Consider the following 24,915-nt stretch of genomic DNA (forward strand, 5'->3'; position numbering starts at 1 on the left):
TTCTGTATCAGATCAGTGACTGGGACAAAGGTTTTGGTTGTTTAATGTTGTGTGTGTGTCATCTGTCACAGCAGGGAGCAGAAAGAGTCTGAGAGGAGGGTCACAGCTGCATTTAGAACGACAACAACAGCACATCTCAGGTTAGCTCACTGCAGTCACAGGTTAGCCCACTGCAGTCACAGGTTAGCCCACTGCAGTCACAGGTTAGCCCACTGCAGTCACAGGTTAGCCCACTGCAGTCACAGGTTAGCCCACTGCAGTCACAGGTTAGCCCACTGCAGTCACAGGTTAGCCCACTGCAGTCACAGGTTCACAGGTTAGCCCACTGCAGTCACAGGTTAGCCCACTGCAGTCACAGGTTAGCCCACTGCAGTCACAGGTTAGCCCACTGCAGTCACAGGTTAGCCCACTGCAGTCACAGGTTAGCCCACTGCAGTCACAGGTTAGCCCACTGCAGTCACAGGTTAGCCCACTGCAGTCACAGGTTAGCCCACTGCAGTCACAGGTTAGCCCACAGCAGTCACAGGTTAGCCCACTGCAGTCACAGGTTAGCCCACTCCAGTCACAGGTTAGCCCACTGCAGCAGTCACTGCAGGTTAGCCCACTGCAGTCACAGGTTAGCCCACTGCAGTCACAGGTTAGCCCACTGCAGTCACAGGTTAGCCCACTGCAGTCACAGGTTAGCCCACTGCAGTCACAGGTTAGCCCACTGCAGTCACAGGTTAGCCCACAGCAGTCACAGGTTAGCCCACAGCAGTCACAGGTTAGCCCACAGCAGTCACAGGTTAGCCCACTGCAGTCACAGGTTAGCCCACTCCAGTCACAGGTTAGCCCACTGCAGTCACCCGCCTTTTCATTTGGCTCCATTCAATCGTCTAAAACCACTAGGAGACATATGCCACAGAATTGTACTGTCATATGGCCATATTTGCTCATTCATATACACTCTGTGCAGTGACACACAATTATTTTGACGGTTTTATTAGAGAAACGTGTTTGAGTGTGAAAGGGTATACCTCACCTGTTGCACAACTGAATGTGTTCAATGTGTCTTCCACATTTAACTTTAATCGAAGTCCATTTCATCGGTGCATATGCATATGTACACTCAACCAAAATATAAACGCAACATGTAAAGTGCTGAAATAAAAGATCCCAGAAATGTTCAATATGAACAAAAAGCTAACATCCCTGTTAGTTTTCATTCCTCCTTTACCAAGATAATCCATCCACCTGACAGGTGTAGCATATCAAGAAGCTGATTAAACAGCATAATCATTACACAGTTGCACCTTGTTCTGGGGACAATAAAAGGCCACTCTAAAATGTGCAGTTTTGTGTCACAAAACAATGCCACAGATGTCAAGTTTTGAGGAGTGTGCAATTGGTATACTGACTGCAGGAATGTCTACCAGAGCTGTTGCCAGAGAATTTCATGTTAATTTATCTGTCATAAGCCATCTCCAACGTCGTTTTAGAGACTTTAGCAGTAAGTACAAACGTCCTTACAACCGCATACCACTTGTATGGCGTAATGTGGGCGAGCGGTTTGCTGATGTCAACATACCAGTTGTATGGCGTCATGTGGGCGAGCGGTTTGCTGATGTCAACGTTGTGAACAGAGTTCCCCATGGTGGCGGTGGGGTTATGGTATGAACAGGTATTTCCAGCAACTTCGCACAGCCATTGAAGTTTTGACAACATTCCACAGGCCACAATCAACAGCCTGATCAGCTCTATGTGAAGGAGACGTGTCGTGCTGTATGAGGCAAATGGTGGTCACACCAGACACTGACTGGTTTTCTGATCCAAGCCCCAACTGTTTTATAATGATCTGTGACCATCAGATGCATATCTGTATTCCCAGTCATGTGACGTTCATAGATTAAGGCCTAATTCATTTATTTCAATTTACTTCTTGTATGAACTGTATGCATGTTGCGTTTTGTATTTTTGTTCAGTATATGTATGTACGTGCGTTTGTGCCTCTCTCCAGCAGTCTTTATGCCACTAATGAAAGACTTGGCCTTCAGTGCTGATGAATGGCAATTCCTGATTCTATGGGTAGCACTCTGTTCCTATTCTGTGTGTGTGTGTTTTGGCGTGTTTCAGTCACTTCCCTTCATATCAGCACACAAAGTGACAAGCCTCAGAGCTGCTCTCTCTCCACCCTGTGTGTCTGTTCTCTAGGTCATCCATGGTTGGGTCCCTCTGTGCCTCGCTGCGTCCCCAGGGAGGGAGAGGGTAAAGTTTGTTGGAGCGGGCACCCAGCTGTTCCCTGCCCATGGGGCCCTGCTCACTCTGTGTTTGCTCTATCCTGCTGTGTGTTTTCTATTTGTGTGTATATAGGTATGTATGTATGCAGTTGAAGTCGGAAGTTTACATACACCTTAGCCAAGTACATTTAAACACAGTTTTCACAATTCCTGACATTTAATCCTAAAATTCCCTGTCTAGGTCAGTTAGGATCATCACTTTATTTTAAGAATGTGAAATGCCAGAAAAATAGTAGATTGATTCATTTTGGCTTTTATTTCTTTCATCACATTCCCAGTGGGTCAGAAGTTTACATACACTCGATTAGTATTTGAGTATTTGGTAGCAGTGCCTTTAAATTGATTAACTTGGGTCAAGTGGTTCGGTTAGCCTTCCACAAGCTTCCCATAATAATTTGGGTGAATTTTGGCCCATTCCTCCTGACAGAGCTGGTGTAACTGAGGCAGGTTTGTAGGCCTCTTTGCTCGCACACGCTTTCTCAGTTCTGCCCACACATTTTCTATATGATTGAGGTAAGGGCTTTGTGATGGCCACTCCAATACCTTGACTTTGTTGTCCTTAAGCCATTTTGCCACAACTTTGGAAGTATGTTTGGTGTCATTGTCCATTTCGAAGACCCATTTGCGACCAAGCTTCAACTTGCACCAGTCCCTCCTGCAGCAAAGCACCCGCACAACATGATGCTGCCACCCCGTGCTTCACGGTTGGGATGGTGTTCTTCGGCTTGCAAACCTCCCCTTTGTCCTCCAAACATAATGATGGTCATTATGGCCAAACAGTTCTATTTTTGTTTCATCAGACCAGAGGACATTTTTCCAAAAAGTACAATGTTTGTCCCCATGTGCAGTTGCAAACTGTAGTCTGGCTTTTTATGGCGGTTTTGGAGCAGTGGCTTCTTCCTTGCTGCACGGCCTATCAGGTTGTAACGATATAGGACTCGTTTAACTGTAGATATAGATAATTTTGTACCTGTTTCCTCCAGAATCTTCACAAGATCCTTTGCTGTTGTTCTGGGATTGATTTGCACTTTTCACACCAACGCTTTATCCAAAGCGACTTACAGTCATGTGTTCATCATTCTAGGAGACAGAATGCTCTACCAACGTCTCTCCTTCCTGAGCGGTATGACGGCTGCGTGGTCCCATGGTGTTTATACAATTGCGTACAATTGTTTGTACAGATGAACGTGGTACCTTCAGGCGTTTGGAAATTGTTCCCAAGGATTAACCAGACTTGTGGAGGTCTACAATTTCTTTCCGAGGTCTTGGCTGAGTTCTTTTGATTTTCCCATGATGTCGAGCAAAGAGGCACTGAGTTTGAGGGTAGGTCTTGAAATACATCCACAGGTACACCTCCATTTGACTCAAATGATGTAAATTATCCTATCATTATAAGTGAAATAATTTGTCTGAGATGTTGGAAGAATGACTTGTGTCATGCACAAAGTAGATGTCCTAACCGACTTGCCAAAACTATAGTTTGTTAACAAGAAATTTGTGGAGTGGTTGAAAAACAAGTTTTAATGATTCCAACCTAAGTGTATGTAAACTTCTGACTTCAATTGTGTGTCTGTATATGTGTGTGTATATATATATATATATATCCATTGTGTGTGCGTGCATTCCATCAGTAATTCCACAGCCTTGTTGTGACTCCTGCCTGCATATCTGTCAGGGACACGAGTGACGCCTGTTCACCCATCTGATCTTCAAACACTCTCCTCTCTTCCTCCCCCTCTTCCAATATCATTTTTCCTCCCCCTCTTCCTCCCTCTCCCCCTTCCATGTCTAACACAGCCAATCACAGCAGTGTTTCCCATCTCTCTACTCTCACCCTTCCATCTCTAACACAGCCAACCACAGCAGTGTTTCCCGTCTCTCTACTCTCACCCTCCCCTCCTTTCGCTGCCACCCTTTCATTCTCCTCTGGAGCCTCCCCATCCTGGTGACAGTGCTGAGTCACATCCTGTCCTCCTGTTTACCCTGTAGTCTGACAGTCTAGTCCACCTGGCATGGAAAACATTTTGTTCTGTTTAGTGAATGGTATGGAATGTGCAGTCCCTGATAAGGAGGAAGGGTTTAACATACTGTTCTTGTGTATTGGAAATACTACTGAAATTCTGAATAATAAACCACAACTTCTGTCATTATCAAAGGATTTGATGCCTCCTGCTGGTTATTCATAGATCTGCATCAGAACATGAGAAATCAAATCAGAGTTTATTGGTTTATTAGTTGTATACGTAGATTTGCAGTGAAATGCTTATGTGAGTTACAGCAGGTGCAGTAGAAAGTCTTATGTTAGTAGCTCCAACAGGGCAGTAGAAAGTCTTATGTTAGTAGCTCCAACAGGGCAGTAGAAAGTCTTATGTTAGTAGCTCCAACAGTGCAGTAGAATGTCAGTTATGTTAGTAGCTCCAACAGGGCAGTAGAAAGTCTTATGTTAGTAGCTCCAACAGGGCAGTAGAAAGTCTTATGTTAGTAGCTCCAACAGGGCAGTAGAAAGTCTTATGTTAGTAGCTCCAACAGGGCAGTAGAAAGTCTTATGTTAGTAGCTCCAACAGTGCAGTAGAATGTCTTATGTTAGTAGCTCCAACAGGGCAGTAGAAAGTCTTATGTTAGTAGCTCCAACAGGGCAGTAGAAAGTCTTATGTTAGTAGCTCCAACAGGGCAGTAGAAAGTCTTATGTTAGTAGCTCCAACAGGGCAGTAGAAAGTCTTATGTTAGTAGCTCCAACAGGGCAGTAGAAAGTCTTATGTTAGTAGCTCCAACAGGGCAGTAGAATGCCTCTCAAACACAATACAAATACACAAATAATCAATAAATCAAGAACTGTCAGAACTAGTCCAATTAATACTCCAAAGATACTGTATATTAGCGTGAGCATTTACAGTATATAAATACGTGATGTTTTATAGACAGCATGTCATTTGGAAAAGAAAATGGTATGTACAATAGTAGGTATATTAGGATGGGCTATGTGGAGAATACAGTATATACATACACAGTGAGTAAGCAACAGTATATAAACAGTATATGAAGTTACCAGTGTTCAATGTCTCACATGGGACATTAGTCTCAAGATGTAGAGCGGAGTATCGGGCAGGTAGCCGGCTAATGATGGCTGTTCAACAGTGTGATGGCCTGGTGATAGAAGCTGTTTCTCAGTCTCTCAGTCCCGGCTATGATGTACCTTCTCCGTTAGACAGTATCAGAGTTAACAGACCGTGGCTCAGGTGACATGACAAATTTCTTCAGCCGCCTGAAGTTGAAGAAGCGCTGTTCCGCCTTCTTTACCACAGTGCTGGTGTGGTGGCACCATTTCAGGTTCTCAATGATGTGCAGGCCAAGGAACTTGAAGCTTTTTAACCTCTAGACTGTGGCCCGTGGATGGGGACGTGCTACCTCTTCTGTCTCATTTAGTCCACGATCAGCTCCTCTGCTTTGTTGACGTTGATGTAGGGAGTATTTTCATGGAAACACTTTGCCAGGGCTCTAACCTCCTCCCTGTTGGCTGTCTTGTTGTTCTGGTCCTCAGGCCTACCACTGTCGTGTCGTCAGCAAACTTGATGATTTAGTTAGAGTCGTGATCGGCCAGACCGTCATGTGAGTACAGGAGGGGGATGAGCAAGCACTGTGTTGAGGCTCAGTATGGCAGAAGTGTTGTTGCCTGTCCTCACCACCTGATGTTGGCCTGTCAAGAAGTCTAGGACCCAGTTGTACAGGGATGACTTCAGACCCAGGGCCATGAGCTTAGTGACGAGCTTGGAGGGCACTATGGTGTTGAAAACTGCTGTAGTCAATGATCAGCGTTCTCACACAGGTATTCCTCCTCCAGGTGGGATAGGGCGGTGTGCAGTAAGAGATTTAATCGTACATGGATCTGTTGGTGTTGTATGCAAATTGTAGGGGGTCTAGGGTGTCATTTAAGATGAAGGTTGTATGGTCCTTGACTCTCAAAGCGCTTCATGATGACAAAGGTGAGTTCTACAGGGTGATAGTCATTTAGTTCAGTTACCTTAGCTTGCATGTGAGGTTTTTGTATGAGTAGGCCCAGTGGCCTAGTATGAGTGCCAGTCGGTTTGTGCCATCATGTCAGCTGCCCGTCACTCATTGTTTGGCTTGACAATGAGCAATGAAGATGGAGAAGCACAAACAGATCTGGGACCAGGCTACCAGTTCACCTTAGTATCAAAACTCTTCAGCATAATACTATTCCGTCTTAGACATCAGAATGACCAAAGAAGAAAACACAAAACTTTAAGGAGAAATACATTTCTTTTACAATAAAAAACCCTAAATGTTTACAAATATTATAGCACCTTTCATGTTGACATAGGCTCCAGTATTTTTAAAGGAAGAGTCCACACAGAGTGGAGTGTGTTTGCCAGTAGAAACCCATAGCTGCTCATTAGTCTTACATCATTCACTTTGTTTTTGTTATTGGTTTTACACATATCTCTAATACGTAAAGTATAACAATGGCTCGAGGCCAGCAGACTTCATTCTCCTCTGTCTGATCCCTGTCTTTCTTCTGTCCTCCCAGGTACACTCTTCTAAGGCGCTCTAAGGAGAGACAGAGTCTGGATGGGCTCAACAACCTGCGGTACTCCCCTATTGTCCCGGAGGCCTCTCTACACCAACATATCAGTCAGCCTGAGCAGGAAGCTAGCCCCTATAGCAGACTATAACTGACCAGGAAGCAGCGGGCCACACAGCCCTCCGGGGAAACGAAGTCATTATGGACGTCAGCCATATCTCACCAGTCACAGCACTCCTTAGGACTTTTTAGTTCATTTACTTTGATTCAGTTTTTTAAGCAAAAAGACATGCAGAATGGTGTTGATTGATCAATCCTCGTGACATGTAAGGAGAAAGCCGCACTCGTTTTGTGCTGTGGTCCATCAATCGCTTCTATCATCCGGGCTTCTCCACTCTTCTGTCTCCACCTGCCCTCCACACCATTTTGGGCCTTTAGCATTCATTCTTTCATTAATTTGTTCAGTAAGTCATTAATTCACTCATGGAGACAATGGCAACTGTAACCATAAGGGAAACAGGAACACGTTCCCTCTATAGGGCTGTGGTGTGGAGGGGACAGTAGTGTAGTTTGTGTATGTGGCTGAAGGAGTTAGGTTGTACACACAAATCTGCTGACACAGTCCCTAGGCTTTGATTTTATTTTGACCTTGAATATTTTTCATTGACTTATTAAACCTGTGAAAAACAGACACACACAGAGTAGGTCCTCACAGCTGGCTCTGTGTAGGACATGGAGGGAGAGAGAGATGCTGTGGACAAAGGTATAACATTAGCTTGAGACTGACTTGTGTGCAGAGTGGCTGACTGGTCACAGTAGACACACCTTTAGCTAAATAAACATACTAGCCTAGCAAATTGAAAATCTTTGACAGTACAGTGTGAGTGAGAGAGGGATAGCTATGTATGTGTGAGTGAGAGAGGGATAGCTATGTATGTGTGAGAGAGAGAGGGATAGCTATGTATGTGTGTGAGAGAGAGGGATAGCTATGTATGTGTGTGAGAGAGAGAGGGATAGCTATGTATGTGTGTGAGAGAGAGAGGGATAGCTATGTATGTGTGTGAGAGAGAGAGGGATAGCTATGTATGTGTGTGAGAGAGAGGGATAGCTATGTATGTGTGTGAGAGAGAGAGGGATAGCTAGCTATGTATGTGTGTGAGATAGCTATCTCTCACACACATGTGTGTGTGTGAGAGAGAGGGATAGCTATGTATGTGTGTGAGAGAGGGATAGCTATGATGTGTGAGAGAGGGATAGCTATGTATGTGTGTGAGAGAGGGATAGCTATGTATGTGTGACAGAGAGAGAGGGATAGCTATGTATGTGTGTGAGAGAGGGATAGCTATGTATGTGTGTGAGAGATAGCTATGTATGTGTGACAGAGAGAGGGATGTGACAGAGAGATAGCTATGTATGTGTGTGTGAGAGAGAGGGATAGCTATGTATGTGTGTGAGAGAGAGAGGTATAGCTATGTATGTGTGACAGAGAGAGATAGCTATGTGTGAGAGAGAGAGGGATAGCTATGTATGTGTGAGAGAGGGATAGCTATGTATGTGTGAGAGAGGGATAGCTATGTATGTGTGAGAGAGAGGGATAGCTATGTATGTGTGTGAGAGAGAGGGATAGCTATGTATGTGTGAGAGAGAGAGGGATAGCTATGTATGTGTGAGAGAGAGAGGGATAGCTATGTATGTGTGAGAGAGAGAGAGGGATAGCTATGTATGTGTGTGTGAGAGAGAGGGATAGCTATGTATGTGTCAGAGAGAGAGGGATAGCTATGTATGTGTGAGAGAGAGAGGGATAGCTATGTATGTGTGAGAGAGAGATAGCTATGCACATGGGCTTGTCAGCATCCTGTTTTCACTGCTTTGAGAGATTTCTGATGTCAGACACATGTTTAGTGAGTCTCCTAAACTGAAATGTTCACTATTCACATCATGTCATGCAGTTTAAGCCTGTCTCCCAATTCACACTCTTTTCCCTATAGGCCTGTGTGTTCCACAATCATGTGTAACACTGTATAGGAATAGGATGATGTTTGAGAGGCAGTCTAAAACTAGAGACCCTGTTCTATCCCCTTTACCCTAAACAGAAATGTTTATTCATCTATAGGGTCATTTGCGATGGAGCTTGCAGAGGCACTTTCTCTAGTGTCTATTTAAAGAGACACTGCACTGTGTTTGCAGCTGCTTTGTGTAATGTCATTCTGACGTTGGTTAGACACCGTGGCAACGCTTTCCAGCCCCCCATCCTGCTGGACTATGATGACGGTGCCCTTAGGCACTGCTCAAAGGTCAGAAAGTAACTGTAGACACAGATTAAGTCATTAGCAGTGGTTAATCTTTAGCCAGTGTGTGTGTCTGTGTGTGGGAAAAGTCTGAATACTGGGGTTTGTGTTTGGGTGGTATGCTACATGAGACCTCACAAACTAAGGTACATTCACCACTCCAAATATCTCCAGCAATTCCAGCCCTTCGTCTTCTCGTCTGTGCAGATGTGTATTTTTGTATTTGTAGTTTTTAAGGATCTCCATTAGCTGCTGCTATGGCAACTCTTCCTGGGGTCCAAACAAATGAAGGCAAAAATAAAACGGTACATCATACAACATTATTACAGTAGAACATTTATAATCCCATCATACGTATGTGTGTGTAGAGTGCATGTGCTAGCGTGTGTGTGTGTGTGTGTGTGGCAGTGTTTGAGTGAATTGGTTTTGTCACAGTACTGAAGTAACATCAAATGTGGTCCTACTGTAGTCTCTGTTCAAATGCCTATATTCCAACACACCAGCCCCTCCATGTCTTGGTGTCTCTATAGCTTTAATATACTGATAGTTCATTTCACACACATCGCCTTGTCAAATCATTGACTTTCTTCAGATGTATCATTTGGGAAAAAAGTTTTGTGTTCCCATGATATGATGGAGTCTGGACCTCCTTTTATTTATTTAATCTTTTAAAGATGACTTCCTGTGATTTTTGATTGATTTTTGTTGTGGTGATTATTCTGCCCTTGAGTTGCGTTCCCATGCAAAACTAGACAGATAGCTATTCTGCCCTTGAGTTGCGTTCCCAGCAAAACTAGACAGATGCTAACACTAAGTCTTCAATAAAACTCCCAAAACTAGACTAACAACTAAGTCTTCAATAAAACTCCCAAGGCGTGACTTTTCTTGAATGAATATATTGAAAACGTTTATGTTGTGAAACTGCAAAATACAGAAAAGAATATACTTTAGTGTTCAATTCACACCGACATACTGTAGATGTACATTAAACATTTGAAGTTGCATAAATACAAAGCACGCGCTAAGGTACCATGCATCTGGCATGATGCCAAACCATATAGCTAATTGTTAACCATATGGTAATTGCTCCTTTCATTACTCTAACAATGTATAACCATCTATGTAGAATAACAAAGCATATTACACTAAAAACAGTAACAAAACTACAGTATTGTATATTTTACAATTTGTTTGCATGACGCATGAGCAAAGTAATACAGCTAATGACATACACAAAAGGCATTGCAATTTGTGAGTAAATGCAACCAACATTGATATGTAAGAAACTCTATCAATAACAAGATTATCATCATTAGCTAAATGCTTGAATCGAACTTACAAACAAATATTTTTCCAAGGCTGAAGCGTGACAAGAAATAACTACATTGAAAGACCTGCACCGTAGCGTTGTTTGTAGCTGCTTCTATGCGTGCAAAACAAATTCTGAACTTCCCGTTTGCGTTGACTTTCTAAGTACCAGAAAGCGCCACTAGGGGGCAAATAACACCATTGAACACAATGAAAATCCAATTTAACCATTGTAATAAAATAATCTGTTATCTTCTAACAGGATGGCAGCACACTCCCCGCCTGGTATAATGAAACTGTGCCACTATGAAATAAAACATATCAAGAAACAAATAATGTCCTTTCTATTTTTATCTTTTGTCTCTAGGATGCTTCAGAAAGAAGAACAACAATCTCTGAGATTGGTCTCAGAAACACCTTAGCAGCTCCTTGCTTGACAATTTTTAGTTCTACTTTCCTAACCTTTTTGTCAGTACTGGGAAAGGTTTTTACCACAAGCCCGACTGGCCAGTCATTTCTGTGTGCCTGACTGTCTTTCAATAAGACAACATCTCCCACTTTTACATTTGGCTTTTCTGCTGTCCATTTTCTGCGTCTCTGCAGCGTTGTCAGGTACTCCTGTCTCCACCTTTTCCAAAAGGTTTCCACTGTTTTCCATGAAGGTCGTTCATGCTGAAGTATCTGGAAGGGGCTGAGGTAGCGCTGGTCTTTTGTGTAAGTAACATTGAGGGTGTGAGAATGGTAGGCATGTTAGGGTCGGTTGATACTGACACTAAGGGTCTCGCATTGATTATTGCCATAACTTCAGACATAAGAGTGCTCAAGACCTCATGTGTGAGACGAGTGGAGCCCATCTGAAACAGCATAGCATCAAGAATACGTCTGGCAAACCCATTGAGTCTCTCCCAAGAACCACCCATATGAGACGAGTGTGGAGGATTAAATATCCAAGTACATCCCTTATCTGAGAGGTATTTAGTCAGTTCGAGTCATTTGTGTCGATACCCAGTTCCCTGCAGGCACCTATAAAGTTTGTACCTCGATCAGACCTTAGCACTTTTTCTGGACCACGGATAGCGAAAAACGCCTCAGCGCGTTGATGAAGCTGGATGTGGACATGGATTCGATAAGCTCGATATGGACTGCTCTAGTAGACATACATGTAAAGAGCACCGCCCAGCGCTTGAGTCTGCACTACCACCTCTAGTGCGACGAGTTATGACATTCCATGGTCCAAACACATCAAGTCCAACGCTGGTGAATGGTGGTTCAGATGTGAGTCTGTCTGCAGGCAAGTCAGCCATTTTTTGGTCAACTAGCCTCCCTCTAACCTTGCGGCAGGTGACACACTTGTGAATGACACCAGAGACCAGACGTTTGCTCCCAATAATCCAGAAGCCTGCTGCTCGAATAGCTCCATCTGAAAAATGACGGCCTTGGTGAGCCACTTGCTCGTGATAATGTCTTACCAGCAGAGTGGCAACATGATGTGTCCGTGGGATGATGAGAGGATGTTTTTCGTCTTGTAACATGTCAGCGGAGGATAAGCGGCCTCCCACCCTCAGCAACCCATCCTCATCAATCACTGGGTTCAGCTTTTGACTGTACTTTGCTTTGGGAACTCTTTTCCTTTTTCAATGCATTTGAATTCCTCTCTGAAGGCTTCATGTTGCACACAGTGAATGATTGCTGTTTTGGCTTGTGACAACTCACTTGTACCGCATGGTTTATTACAGTCATGCCAGCCTCTGCAGCTGGTGTTGTCTGCACCTTCATGGAAGGATCTTGCAACATGAATGAGTCGTGCTGTGGCTCGATTGAGAGTTTTCCAGCTTGAGAACCTCTCAAAGCGATGAGAGCTGAGTTGAGCTCCAGAAACTTTAGATGCAAAGACAGTGACGTCTGGTCGAATCTCTGCATCTGTGTGAGGCTCTACAAGGTCAAAATTGATGTTCTCAGGCTTACTCGAGTTTGTTTGGGTCAGGAACGGTGGACCTGAGAACCAACTAGTGTGTTTTAAGAGCGCAGCAAGTATGGGCCTGGTTGCATGGTCTGCTGGATTGCTGCCAGTGTTTATATAGCACCACTGATCTGGATGGGTAGACTTCCTGATGCGAGTTATCCTATTGGCAACATAAACATAGAATCTTTTGGTGACATTGTGGATGTAACCGAGAACTATCTTACTGTCTGTGTAGAACTTGGCTGCATGTATATCAATGTCAATTTCGTATTTGATCAGTTCATACATTTCAACAGCTAGCAAAGCCGCACACAGTTCTAGGCGTGGGATAGTGTGGGCCGGACGAGGGGCCAATTTTGATTTCCCCATGACAAATCCAACATGGCATTGACCTTCCGAGTCAATAACTCTCAGGTAGGCTACCGCTCCTATGGCTACTGTAGAGGCATCTGAGAAGATGTGTAGCTCTCTTCTTTGATTGGTAGACAAGGAGACTGGGATGGAGGTCCGCTGTATATTCATATGTTCCAACTCCATCAAAGATTCCTTCCACATTTTCCATTCCTCTTCTTTTCCTGTGGGAAGAGGGGCATCCCACTCACTCTGATCAGAAGAGAGTTCTCTGATTAAGGCTTTACCTTGCATTGTTATAAGAGCCACGAACCCAAGGGGGTCATAAAGACTATTCACTGTAGACAGGATGCCTCTCCGCGTAAAAGGCTTCTCATTGTGGGACACCTGGAATGAGAAGCTGTCTGTTTCCAGGTTCCAAGAAAGTCCCAGACTCCGTTGAAAGGGGAGAGGATCCACTCCTAGGTCCAGATCTTTTAAGTCTTTAGCACGGTCCTCCATAGGGAAGGCTTCCATAACTGTTTTGCTATTGGATGCAATCTTGTGTAGTTTCATGTTGGACTCCGCTAACATTGCTTGTGTTTTTCTTAGAATATTGATAGCTTCTTCTGTAGTAGCTACTGATGTCAGACCATCATCGACGTAGAAGTTCCTCACTACATATTGCTTGGGTTCTGACCCGTGTTCCTTCTCACCCTGTAGCGCTGCTCGTCTCATGCAGTAGATGGCTACGGCTGGTGAAGGGCTGTTCCCAAATACATGGACTTTCATCCTGTACTCAGTTATGTTTCTATCTGGGTTGTTGTCTTCATACCAGAGAAACCTTAAGTAATCTCTGTGATCCTCACGTACACCAAAACAGTAAAACATTTGTTGCACATCTGCTGTTAGTGCAATGCAATCCTTGCGGAAACGCATTAGGACACCCAAGAGTGTGTTGTTTAAGTCTGGACCACTGAGCAGAACATCGTTAAGTGACACGCCTTGACACTTAGCACTGGAGTCAAATACTACTCGTATTTGTTCAGGCTTTTGTGGATGGTAAACACCAAATATGGGCAGATACCAACGTTCTTTGTCTCCCTCTAGTGGCTGTGAAGGTTCGGCTTGGTCGTTATCCAGCATCTTTTGCATGAAGTCAATAAAATGACGCTTCATGTCAGGCTTTTGTCTAAAGTCCTGCGAAGTGATGTGAGATGGTTCATGGCCTGCTCCCTGTTATTAGGAAGGCGACGTCTATTGGGGCGAAAGGGTAGTGGAGCCACCAGTTGTTTCCATCATCCTGGAAAACCTGCTTGTCCATGAAGGCTTTGTCCTCCACTGATGGTGCTGGTTTATCATCGTCTTGTGTTTTGTCGAACACGGAACATCCCAGGCTGTCTGTGTTCACAGTTGTGATTGGATCTCTCGAGTGCACTGTAGAGGGAGAGATGTGTTTCTGAGCTACGCTGTTGTAGTTCTCTTTTACCTGGATGATGTCAGGGCAAGGGCTCAGATAGGATGTGCGACCATTTTGAAGTATGTTTGTCCTGAACACGTTAACATTGGCTGGTCGGTGAGCAGTTCCCAGATAGACCTCACCCACAATGACCCACCCGAGGTCGAGTCGCTGTGCATAAGGAGTGTCGTGGGGCCCATTGATTTGCTCTCGTACCTTGTGTACCCTTAAGATGTCTCGTCCTAAGAGCAGGAGGATGGGAGCGTCTGGGTCCACAGCTGGAATTCTGTCCATAACTGGTTGCAGATGGGGATGATGATACGCAATGTCGGGGGAGGGAATCTCCATCCTATCATCTGGCATCATATCACACTCTATCAGAGTAGGGAGAGTGAGCTGCATGTGTCCATCTATAGACTCCACCATGAAGTTGACGGCTCTCCTGCCTGAAGTCTCTGTTACCCCAGAACACGTCTTCATGGTGTATGGAGCAGAGTTGTCATTGATGTTGAAGAGACTGAAAAACTCTGTCTTGGCCAGAGATTTGTTACTCTGTTCATCAAGCACTACATACATTTTGACAGCTTTCTCTTTTCCCAGCCGGATAAGCTTTGACTAAGCATATTTTTGAACATGATCTTGGATTGACTGCCTCACCACAGATCTCTGTACACTTTGAGGTGACAGATAGAAGAGCATCGTCACCTTGCTCCCCGCCATTATCTGTCTCTGCTGTAGCGGTGTATGTATTTGTAGGGGCTGGGCCTGGATGCAGAGCAGCAAGATGCCTGTCGCTGTCGCACTCAGAGCACTTGATTGAAACCTTACAGTCTTTAGCTCTGTGCTGAGTTGACCCACAACATCGGAAACAAATGCCATTGTCTTTGAGATATGATTTGCGCTCATCTAGAGTTTTGTATCTAAACCCACGGCACTTTTTAAGAGGATGAGGCTTGTTATGTATTGGGCAGTGACGGTCAGAGTTTTCAACCTTTTTCTTACTGGGTTTGGTTTGGTGGTCTGAGGCCTCAGATGACACATCTGTCTTGTATACAGTCACAGGTGTCTTGCTGCTGTACCTGGCAGGTTTCTCACTTTTCATGGACACCTGGTTAGTTGAGGTGTAGAGGGTGAAGCTGGGGTCATTTCTAATTTTCGCCTGGTTCCTGATGAATCTCGAGAAGAACGAGAATGATGGGAATGCTACCCGATAGTCCTCCTTATATTTGGATCCCTGTGCTATCCATTTTTCTTGTAAACTGAATGTAAGTTTCTCTACAATAGGGTTTACCCCGAGATGTGTCCAGATAAGCGAGGCCTGGAAGGTACCCTTCTACTTTAGCACACTCCAGTTCGAGAAGAATGTCACCTAGTTCTCTTAGTTTGTGATTGTCTTTGTTAGCCAGTTTTGGAAAATCATCCATTTTCTTCAACAGTGCATTCTCGATCACTTCGGGTGTACCATAGCACTCTTCTAGTCGTTGCCAGACCATGTTAAGTCCTGCTGTTGCGTTGAAAATATGGACAGATCTAATTCTGTTTGCTTGCTCAGACGACTCTGCCCCTAGCCACTTGGTAATTAGATCTAACTCTTCCCTGGCTGATAAATTCAAGTCTCTGGTCGCATTGAGAAAGGATGCTTTCCATGCCCAATAATTATCAGGGCGATCATCAAACTTCAGGAGTCCGGAACTCACCATCTCACGTTGTAGGAGGTACTTGATGAGGTCTGGTGCCACTTGTGACTCAGGGAAGTTGTGTGTGTGTGACTGGAAGTGGGCTTGCTTTCCATTTCCACCATGCTGCTGTTCATTTCTTTTGAACGGAGAGTCTCTGCTCATGTTCTGTTGTTTGCTACTTTCTGGATTATGGCATGTAGCTGGGTCAACACTAAGCTCTTGTTTCTCCACTTTAAATTGAAGTTCAGCAAAGTAGGGCCTAGCATGTTGTTGCACATACTCACATGTACGTTGGACTGGACTTAAGGGCTGTGTCCCGGTGTCTAGTTCTTTGCAAAGCTCTCTGCGTTCTGATCCTACAACTTCTTCAAAAGGCTGCAGCTTCAGCCAACGCAGCAGCAGCTGTTCTCTCAACTTGGAGAACATATAAACTTGCCTCGAGGTCAGCTTTTGCTTCAACAAGCTGGCCTCTATTTCTGCCCTTTGTTTCATCACAGAAGCTTCCTTCTCAGCATAAGAGACTTGTGCGTGTGCTGCGTCCGTGCTTTGATGGCTGCAGAACTCGCTGTTGAGGATCTGCTTGACTGTTTTGATGACCTTGATCTTGTAGATTGAGACTTGGTCCCAATGTGCTGAAGAGGCTCTTCCATCTCTCTCTGTTGAACACCTGGCTCTGGTTGTTGCATCGTAGACTGCTGGTATTCCCTAGGATGAGAGGCTTTGTTGGCTGATGAACGTAGAAACATAACCACCGTGTGCAGTTATTCTTGTGCTTGAGCCCGCTGTGATGATGTTTTTTCACTATTCTGCCCTTGAGTTGCGTTCCCATGCAAAACTAGACAGATAGCTAACAACTAAGTCTTCAATAAAACTCCCAAGGCGTGACTTTTCTTGAATGAATATATTGAAAACGTTTATGTTGTGAAACTGCAAAATACAGAAAAGAATATACTTTAGTGTTCAATTCACACCGACATACTGTAGATGTACATTAAACATTTGAAGTTGCATAAATACAAAGCACGCGCTAAGGTACCATGCATCTGGCATGATGCCAAACCATACAGCTAATTGTTAACCATATGGTAATTGCTCCTTTCATTACTCTAATAATGTATAACCATCTATGTAGAATAACAAAGCATATTACACTAAAAACAGTAACAAAACTACAGTATTGTATATTTTACAATTCGTTTGCATGACGCATGAGCAAAGTAATACAGCTAACGACATACACAAAAGGCATTGCAATTTGTGAGTAAATGCAACCAACATTGATATGTAAGAAACTCTATCAATAACAAGATTATCATCATTAGCTACATGCTTGAATCGAACTTACAAACAAATATTTTTCCAAGGCTGAAGCGTGACAAGAAATAACTACATTGAAAGACCTGCACCGTAGCGTTGTTTGTAGCTGCTTCTATGCGTGCAAAACAAATTCTGAACTTCCCGTTTGCGTTGACTTTCTAAGTACCAGAAAGCGCCACTAGGGGGCAAATAACACCATTGAACACAATGAAAATCCAATTTAACCATTGTAATAAAATAATATGTTACCTTCTAACAGGATGGCAGCACAGTGATGATGATGATGATGATTCAGTAAACTTGCTGTGAGACAGGCTGTGTTAGAAGCACTGAAACTTGTGGTTGTGAGATTGAAAGTTCAACCTGTGTGGAAAGATGTTCCAAATGAACCCCTGCCCCTAAACTCTATGCACTTAGATCTGAAACAATTAGCAAAATGGTAACGGCTCCACCTTTTTTTAAATGCTAGTTGGAATGTCTGCCATATTGCTTATACCTGTCCAATCCACTTGGATCTACACACATGCATAGAGATTAGGATATAGAGGTTAATTTTGGATTTTATATGTTCGTTAAATCAGCTGAACCGGCAATGTAGACGTAGGCCATTTTGTGTGACAACCACAGGAAGAGGAAGACGCCTAATTATAAAGTCACTTCCTCCTGCTAAGCACCTTCTGTTTCTTCATCGATAATCAATGGTGCTGATCTGCTTGCCCTTCGATTGGGGGAGCCACTCACTACGTGCTGCCTGGGAACCAATCCTGTGTGTAGATAGCTACAGGAAGTACCCCTCTTATTGGTTCATCCTTCCTCTTTTTAATGTCACCCAACTAGAAGCATGTGTTTACTTACCTACTGTGGCCAATCACGTTGGAGGTGCTTAGTGGAGAGTTGTTGACATTAGCTGCTAGTTTCTCTAAAGTCTTCCTCTTCGAGTGTGTTTGATTGAAATGGTGGAGCCTGTCAATGCCAGGGGCCCAGGTGTCATTTACAAGAGGTTGTTGTTTTTTGTTTGTAAATATTTAGGTTTTGTTTGTTTTCAAGCTCTGCTCTGCTCTGCTCAGAGAGCCTGAGTTTGTAGGCTGGAGTGTTCTGATTCGAGCCCTAAGGTTTCCACTACTGCTGGAGGAGGAGAGGAATAAAACCCAGTAGTAGTGCTATCACCCTGCTGTCACTTCTAGGTTAACCCCAGACCTTCAAGGTAAGTCCCAGTCCAGAGCCGAGGCCTGCAGCCTCTGGTCCTGTTCCTTTGCCTTGAACCAGTGACCTAGACCTGGGAAACCAAGTAAACATGTACTGTAGTATACTGTCTTGTCAGTGACATTGGTTGGTCTTTACAGTGCTGCAGCTCTCGAGGATTAGGACTGGGGACACCTTGGTTTAGGCATGGTCTTACGTCAGATAGCCCAACGATCGTCTTAACGGCGTGTCCCGTTAGAATAACGCCATCTGCCGGAAGACAATGGGGTTTAGATTGTTGTTGTAACTGATCCTGTGTCAGTGTGGTAATCCCAGAGCTCAGCCAGGGTGTGCTGCAACGCCCTGGTCTTGTCAGGCTCCTCTCTGACCGAGCAGAGCCATGATCTGATCCATTCTGTGCCAGTCCAAATGAAGGGCTCAGTGCTGCTCCGCCCTGGTATGACTAGCCACTATTATTATTCTGTCTAGATGTACATGTAGCAGACTGGATAATCATGGAGGCTAGTCGTCTCAGAGATGGGTACTGACGCCCTGACAGACTGGCAAGCCTTAATAAAAACCTCTAATTTATTTCACTGTTTTCACACGCTTACATTTTTTTATGAGCAAATCTATTTAAATTGATGGAAAAGGTGCATATAAGATAAATGTCCACTCTGTAAATATTATTGTCTAGTGTTATTGAAAAGAGAAATTAAAGGTCTTAAATCCCTACAAATGCTTAACGAACAAGGGGTTCCGCTGAGTTCCTTCTGGTGCCATGGACCTACTTACCCTCATCAAGCGCTACATAATCACTTTCACGTTATTGGTTCCAAACTCATTGTAGATAAGGAATAATGTAAGGGTTAGTCCATCAGCATTAGAACCCATCAGCATTCTGGTATAGTTCCCATTGTCATGAAGTAGATGATGTGGGTCATCTCAGTCGTCTATAGTGGTAAGGTGTAGGTGTAGCTTATAGGCAGTGCTTGACTTGGGGAGGAGCTCACCAGAGCCGAGTACTGGCACCTCAAATGTTCTCCTGCTTGAGCTCCTGTTCCTCTTATAGAATATCAGCACAAAAGTATTGTGGAGCTCCTGCACCTAAATATAAACGGTACCGGCACCCAAAATGAGTACTCAAATCTATTTCAGTCCAAGTCAAGTACTGCTTATAGGGTATAGGGAGAACTACATCAGCCAGAAACACCATTATGTTTATAGTAATGGGACAAGGAAGCGAAACCATGTTCCAACTGCTACCAACTCCAGATTATACACCCCCAAAATGTGTTTTTGTATAAAGGCAAATTAAAAGATGAATAAATACATGACTATATTACTAATATATCTTTCTCTGATTGTAAGGACTTTATTTCTCCTTGAATTGAAGCCATTTGAAGCCACTTGTAAAACTCGATGTCAGCCTTATATCTGTCTGTCTGCATTCTTTTGTATGATTTTTTTTTTACCATCGTTATTGTCAAAGTACACCAATAAAATTAACTTTAAACGATGTCCATGTGCTCTGAAATTATTATAATTAATGGAGCCATCTTGACTCATTAGGGCTAGAAATGGGAGGAGTAAGGAGAAGAGGGAGTGGTCAGAGCTAGTCACACCAGTACTGTAGGAAAACTAGACCAGATCATGTCTCCTGTTAACAGAACTCTCCACTGCACAGCTGTTCTGTATCAGATCAGTGACTGGGACAAAGGTTTTGGTTGTTTAATGTTGTGTGTGTGTCATCTGTCACAGCAGGGAGCAGAAAGAGTCTGAGAGGAGGGTCACAGCTGCATTTAGAACGACAACAACAGCACATCTCAGGTTAGCTCACTGCAGTCACAGGTTAGCCCACTGCAGTCACAGGTTAGCCCACTGCAGTCACAGGTTAGCCCACTGCAGTCACAGGTTAGCCCACTGCAGTCACAGGTTAGCCCACTGCAGTCACAGGTTAGCCCACTGCAGTCACAGGTTAGCCCACTGCAGTCACAGGTTAGCCCACTGCAGTCACAGGTTAGCCCACTGCAGTCACAGGTTAGCCCACTGCAGTCACAGGTTAGCCCACTGCAGTCACAGGTTAGCCCACTGCAGTCACAGGTTAGCCCACTGCAGTCACAGGTTAGCCCACTGCAGTCACAGGTTAGCCCACTGCAGTCACAGGTTAGCCCACTGCAGTCACCACTGCAGTCACAGGTTAGCCCACTGCAGTCACAGGTTAGCCCACTGCAGTCACAGGTTAGCCCACTGCAGTCACAGGTTAGCCCACTGCAGTCACAGGTTAGCCCACTGCAGTCACAGGTTAGCCCACTGCAGTCACAGGTTAGCCCACTGCAGTCACAGGTTAGCCCACTGCAGTCACAGGTTAGCCCACTGCAGTCACAGGTTAACCCACTGCAGTCACAGGTTAGCCCACTCCAGTCACAGGTTAGCCCACTGCAGTCAGGTTAGCCCACTGCAGTCACAGGTTAGCCCACTGCAGTCACAGGTTAGCCCACTCCAGTCACAGCCCACTGCAGTCACAGGTTAGCCCACTGCAGTCACAGGTTAGCCCACTGCAGTCACAGGTTAGCCCACTGCAGTCACAGGTTAGCCCACTGCAGTCACAGGTTAGCCCACTGCAGTCACAGGTTAGCCCACTCCAGTCACAGGTTAGCCCACTGCAGTCACAGGTTAGCCCACTGCAGTCACAGGTTAGCCCACTGCAGCCCACTGCAGTCACAGGTTAGCCCACTGCAGTCACAGGTTAGCCCACTCCAGTCACAGGTTAGCCCACTGCAGTCACAGGTTAGCCCACTGCAGTCACAGGTTAGCCCACTGCAGTCACAGGTTAGCCCACTGCAGTCACAGGTTAGCCCACTGCAGTCACAGGTTAGCCCACTGCAGTCACAGGTTAGCCCACTGCAGTCACAGGTTAGCCCACTGCAGTCACAGGTTAGCCCACTGCAGTCACAGGTTAGCCCACTGCAGTCACAGGTTAGCCCACTGCAGTCACAGGTTAGCCCACTGCAGTCACAGGTTAGCCCACTGCAGTCACAGGTTAGCCCACTGCAGTCACAGGTTAGCCCACTGCAGTCACAGGGCCCACTGCAGTCACAGGTTAGCCCACTGCAGTCACAGGTTAGCCCACTGCAGTCACAGGTTAGCCCACTGCAGTCAGGTAGCCCACTGCAGCCCACTGCAGTCACAGGTTAGCCCACTGCAGTCACAGGTTAGCCCACTGCAGTAGCCCACTGCAGTCACAGGTTAGCCCACTGCAGTCACAGGTTAGCCCACTGCAGTCACAGGTTAGCCCACTGCAGTCACACAGGTTAGCCCACTGCAGTCACAGGTTAGCCCACTGCAGTCACAGGTTAGCCCACTGCAGTCACAGGTTAGCCCACTGCAGTCACAGGTTAGGTGCAGTAGCCCACTGCAGTCACAGGTTAGCCCACTGCAGTCACAGGTTAGCCCACTGCAGTCACCCTTTTCATTTGGCTCCATTCAATCGTCTAAAACCACTAGGAGACATATGCCACAGAATTGTACTGTCATATGGCCATATTTGCTCATTCATATACACTCTGTGCAGTGACACACAATTATTTTGACGGTTTTATTAGAGAAACGTGTTTGAGTGTGAAAGGGTATACCTCACCTGTTGCACAACTGAATGTGTTCAATGTGTCTTCCACATTTAACTTTAATCGAAGTCCATTTCATCGGTGCATATGCATATGTACACTCAACCAAAATATAAACGCAACATGTAAAGTGCTGAAATAAAAGATCCCAGAAATGTTCAATATGAACAAAAAGCTAACATCCCTGTTAGTTTTCATTCCTCCTTTACCAAGATAATCCATCCACCTGACAGGTGTAGCATATCAAGAAGCTGATTAAACAGCATAATCATTACACAGTTGCACCTTGTTCTGGGGACAATAAAAGGCCACTCTAAAATGTGCAGTTTTGTGTCACAAAACAATGCCACAGATGTCAAGTTTTGAGGGAGTGTGCAATTGGTATACTGACTGCAGGAATGTCTACCAGAGCTGTTGCCAGAGAATTTCATGTTAATTTATCTGTCATAAGCCATCTCCAACGTCGTTTTAGAGACTTTAGCAGTAAGTACAAACGTCCTTACAACCGCATACCACTTGTATGGCGTAATGTGGGCGAGCGGTTTGCTGATGTCAACATACCAGTTGTATGGCGTCATGTGGGCGAGCGGTTTGCTGATGTCAACGTTGTGAACAGAGTTCCCCATGGTGGCGGTGGGGTTATGGTATGAACAGGTATTTCCAGCAACTTCGCACAGCCATTGAAGTTTTGACAACATTCCACAGGCCACAATCAACAGCCTGATCAGCTCTATGTGAAGGAGACGTGTCGTGCTGTATGAGGCAAATGGTGGTCACACCAGACACTGACTGGTTTTCTGATCCAAGCCCCAACTGTTTTATAATGATCTGTGACCATCAGATGCATATCTGTATTCCCAGTCATGTGACGTTCATAGATTAAGGCCTAATTCATTTATTTCAATTTACTTCTTGTATGAACTGTATGCATGTTGCGTTTTGTATTTTTGTTCAGTATATGTATGTACGTGCGTTTGTGCCTCTCTCCAGCAGTCTTTATGCCACTAATGAAAGACTTGGCCTTCAGTGCTGATGAATGGCAATTCCTGATTCTATGGGTAGCACTCTGTTCCTATTCTGTGTGTGTGTGTTTTGGCGTGTTTCAGTCACTTCCCTTCATATCAGCACACAAAGTGACAAGCCTCAGAGCTGCTCTCTCTCCACCCTGTGTGTCTGTTCTCTAGGTCATCCATGGTTGGGTCCCTCTGTGCCTCGCTGCGTCCCCAGGGAGGGAGAGGGTAAAGTTTGTTGGAGCGGGCACCCAGCTGTTCCCTGCCCATGGGGCCCTGCTCACTCTGTGTTTGCTCTATCCTGCTGTGTGTTTTCTATTTGTGTGTATATAGGTATGTATGTATGCAGTTGAAGTCGGAAGTTTACATACACCTTAGCCAAGTACATTTAAACACAGTTTTTCACAATTCCTGACATTTAATCCTAAAATTCCCTGTCTAGGTCAGTTAGGATCATCACTTTATTTTAAGAATGTGAAATGCCAGAAAAATAGTAGATTGATTCATTTTGGCTTTTATTTCTTTCATCACATTCCCAGTGGGTCAGAAGTTTACATACACTCGATTAGTATTTGAGTATTTGGTAGCAGTGCCTTTAAATTGATTAACTTGGGTCAAGTGTTTCGGTTAGCCTTCCACAAGCTTCCCATAATAATTTGGGTGAATTTTGGCCCATTCCTCCTGACAGAGCTGGTGTAACTGAGGCAGGTTTGTAGGCCTCTTTGCTCGCACACGCTTTCTCAGTTCTGCCCACACATTTTCTATATGATTGAGGTAAGGGCTTTGTGATGGCCACTCCAATACCTTGACTTTGTTGTCCTTAAGCCATTTTGCCACAACTTTGGAAGTATGCTTGGGGTCATTGTCCATTTCGAAGACCCATTTGCGACCAAGCTTCAACTTGCACCAGTCCCTCCTGCAGCAAAGCACCCGCACAACATGATGCTGCCACCCCCGTGCTTCACGGTTGGGATGGTGTTCTTCGGCTTGCAAACCTCCCCCTTTGTCCTCCAAACATAATGATGGTCATTATGGCCAAACAGTTCTATTTTTGTTTCATCAGACCAGAGGACATTTTTCCAAAAAGTACAATCTTTGTCCCCATGTGCAGTTGCAAACTGTAGTCTGGCTTTTTTATGGCGGTTTTGGAGCAGTGGCTTCTTCCTTGCTGAACGGCCTATCAGGTTGTAACGATATAGGACTCGTTTAACTGTAGATATAGATAATTTTGTACCTGTTTCCTCCAGAATCTTCACAAGATCCTTTGCTGTTGTTCTGGGATTGATTTGCACTTTTCGCACCAAAGCACGTTCATCTCTAGGAGACAGAATGCGTCTCCTTCCTGAGCGGTATGACGGCTGCGTGGTCCCATGGTGTTTATACTTGCGTACAATTGTTTGTACAGATGAACGTGGTACCTTCAGGCGTTTGGAAATTGCTCCCAAGGATGAACCAGACTTATGGAGATCTACAATTTCTTTCTGAGGTCTTGGCTGAGTTCTTTTGATTTTCCCATGATGTCGAGCAAAGAGGCACTGAGTTTGAGGGTAGGTCTTGAAATACATCCACAGGTACACCTCCATTTGACTCAAATGATGTAAATTATCCTATCATTATAAGTGAAATAATTTGTCTGAGATGTTGGAAGAATGACTTGTGTCATGCACAAAGTAGATGTCCTAAACGACTTGCCAAAACTATAGTTTGTTAACAAGAAATTTGTGGAGTGGTTGAAAAACAAGTTTTAATGATTCCAACCTAAGTGTATGTAAACTTCTGACATCAATTGTGTGTGTGTATATGTGTATATATATATATATATATAATATATATATATCCATTGTGTGTGCGTGCATTCCATCAGTAATTCCACAGCCTTGTTGTGACTCCTGCCTGCATATCTGTCAGGGACACGAGTGACGCCTGTTCACCCATCT

The 24,915-nt window shown here is 44.6% G+C and overlaps 2 protein-coding genes across 15 annotated transcripts in view; one reads left to right on the top strand and one right to left on the bottom strand.

Moving 5' to 3' along the window:
- b4galt5 (UDP-Gal:betaGlcNAc beta 1,4- galactosyltransferase, polypeptide 5) overlaps positions 1-19,861 on the top strand; it is an 81,056-nt gene extending 61,195 nt beyond the window's left edge. For 11 of the 13 annotated variants that reach the window (XM_052481862.1, XM_052481861.1, XM_052481860.1 and 8 more), the window contains one exon: positions 18,273-19,861. The gene's annotated coding sequence lies outside the window, so the exon portion shown is untranslated. Of the gene's footprint in view, positions 1-8,414; positions 9,832-18,272 lie in introns of those variants that run through there. The other 2 variants (XM_052481872.1, XM_052481873.1) reach the window with 1 other exon arrangement.
- Positions 4,686-24,915, bottom strand: part of LOC118359587 (EMILIN-3) — a 58,546-nt gene continuing 38,316 nt past the window's right edge. For both annotated transcript variants that reach the window (XM_052481859.1, XM_052481858.1), the window contains one exon: positions 4,686-5,681. The gene's annotated coding sequence lies outside the window, so the exon portion shown is untranslated. The remainder of the gene's footprint in view (positions 5,682-24,915) is intronic.

This window comes from Oncorhynchus keta, chromosome 27 (assembly GCF_023373465.1).
Source record: "Oncorhynchus keta strain PuntledgeMale-10-30-2019 chromosome 27, Oket_V2, whole genome shotgun sequence".
NCBI lineage: Eukaryota > Metazoa > Chordata > Actinopteri > Salmoniformes > Salmonidae > Oncorhynchus > Oncorhynchus keta.